This window comes from Palaemon carinicauda, chromosome 7, assembly GCF_036898095.1.
Source record: "Palaemon carinicauda isolate YSFRI2023 chromosome 7, ASM3689809v2, whole genome shotgun sequence".
Classification (NCBI taxonomy): domain Eukaryota; kingdom Metazoa; phylum Arthropoda; class Malacostraca; order Decapoda; family Palaemonidae; genus Palaemon; species Palaemon carinicauda.
In genome coordinates, this window is record NC_090731.1 from 154,705,746 (window position 1) to 154,708,245 (window position 2,500).

Here is a 2,500-nt window from a genome sequence, read left to right on the forward strand (position 1 = left end):
ATTTTTAGTTTTTTGTTTCTCATTTCCAATATCATCATTGATTGGAAGTTTTTAAATTTTTTGTTCCTCATTTCCAATATCATCATTGATTAGATGTTTTTAATTTTTTTGTTTCTCATTTCCAATATCATCATTGATTAGATGTTTTTAAGTTTTTTATTTTTCATTTCCAAAATCATCATTGATTAGATGTTTTTAAGTTTTTTGTTTTTCATTTCCAAAATCATCATTGATTAGAAGTTTTTAAATTTTTTGTTTCTCATTTTCATTATCATCATTGATTAGATGTTTTCAATTTTTTTGTTCTCAATTTTGAATATCATCATTGATTAGATGTTTTTAATTTTTTTGTTTCTAATTTCCAATATCATCATTGATTAGATGTTTTTAATTTTTTTGTGTAAATATATTCAATTAAAAGCTCAAGATAGAAACGACTGGCGAAATCTAACAGAGGCCTTTGCGTCAATAGGCGTAGGAGGAGATGATGATGATGATATTTGAGATGAGTTTCAGTCTCATTATTTCACTGTTGTTAAGAAGTAAATAAAGTAATCAATGGGTTTTTTAACTTCACCAGATCTTCACTCCTACCAACATCGACAATTCAAAAGTCTCTAATTTGCCCCATCTTATAATAATAGTAATAATAATAATAATAAAAATAATGATTATTATTAATATTATTATTATTTTCGGTAATGTTATAATTGTTTTCTTTAAGATGATGATGATGATTATTATTATTATATTATTATTATTATTATTATTATTTTCGGTAATGTTATAATTGTTTTCTTTGAGATGATGATGATGATTATTATTATTATTATTATTATATTATTATTATTATTATTATTATTATTATTATTTTCGGTAATGTTATAATTGTTTTCTCTAAGATGATGATGATGACTTATCAAGTAGAAACTTACTAAAGACAGGAAATTGGGGATGTGTATGTATATATATATATATATATATATATATATATATATATATATATATATATATATATATATATATATATATATGTGTGTGTGTGAGTGTGTGTGTGTGGTGTTTGATTAATTACTCTGATTCGCTTACAAACATGCCCACACATACGTATAATTACTTAATGGCATAAAAACGAAGCCACTAAAAAAAAAAAAAAAAAATCTACGAAACCCCTGCTATTCTTGCGACATGAAAAGAAATGGTTCTATCTTCCTAGAGAGAAATAACTAGAGGGAGATTTAGCCCTACGAGGAAATTCATTTCGGGACTTCGAGGAAATGATGTTAGGCCAGGGAGGGCGAGAGAGGGGGTGGGGCTTATTGGGGTGGGCGGGACTTATGTGGTGGTGGAAGGGGCTTTGAGGGGCTGGGAAGGGGGGGGGGGGGAGGAGGATCTGTCTCCTCCGTCCTTTTACCAGGTCCACTTCCTTATCATTAGCATATTTAAGAGTATCGTAAATCTGGATCTGCTATGCTTCTCTCTCTCTCTCTCTCTCTCTCTCTCTCTCTCTCTCTCTCTCTCTCTCTCTCTCTCTCTCTCTCTCTCTCTCATATAAATCTACATATGCATAGATACATACGTAAATGTATGCATAAACTATTTGGTTTGTGCGTGTGTATATTTATAACTAGGTAAATAGAAAAATTCTGAATCTGCCGTTTATAACACTACAAAACTCATAATAATTCTCTCTCTCTCTCTCTCTCTCCTCTCTCTCTCTCTCTCTCTCTCTCTCTCTCTCTCTCTCTCTCTCTCTAGTAGCGGCGATCAATCATTTCATTATTTTCCCTTGTAATTCAAACTCAATTTGCTATACTTCATGATCAAATTCAACATCTTTCATGGGTTTTGAGTTATAGCCGACTTAACGCTTACAAGTGATTTTGCATCGCCAGTTTATTGTATCTGACATATATTTAAATTTAACGATTATTAACTAATAGATTATTTTATGTCAGCCTGACGTTACATATTCAAATGCCATTTCCGCATAGTTAAGGATGGAAACTATAAGATTTCCAGAATGTCTTCTATGAGATACCAAATTTGAATTCACCACCAACAGCTACTCTGCTATTAATTCACACAGAGAAAGAAAACTTCGAGGAAAGTCGAAAACATATTCACAAATCTGAGAAATACCAGAAAGCAGGAAATAGGTAGGATATAGTCTGCCCCTTTTGGAGAGGCGGAATTTTTACTATCCCCCCCCCCCCAAGAAATAGAAAGTTAATGTCCTGGTAAAAGAAAGCAGGACAACACATCTAACTCAGAATAATTAAGAAGATGTAAATGTTTTATCGTCGTGAAGCAAAAAATGATTTGCATAATGAGATCATTTATAACTACGTCTGGGCAAACAGAGAGAGAGAGAGAGAGAGAGAGAGAGAGAGAGAGAGAGAGAGAGAGAGAGAATGCTGTTTCATTGTTCATTTCTTGAGGGGTTTGACTTTTTCTTTTTTTACTAAAGGATCAAACTTATTGAGATTATGTTTTCCTT

The 2,500-nt window shown here is 31.5% G+C and overlaps 1 protein-coding gene across 1 annotated transcript in view; it reads left to right on the plus strand.

Annotated features, from left to right (window-relative positions):
• The window catches only part of LOC137644084 (uncharacterized), a 217,923-nt gene that overhangs the window by 24,262 nt on the left and 191,161 nt on the right, over window positions 1–2,500 (plus strand). The gene's annotated exons all lie outside the window — the stretch shown is intronic.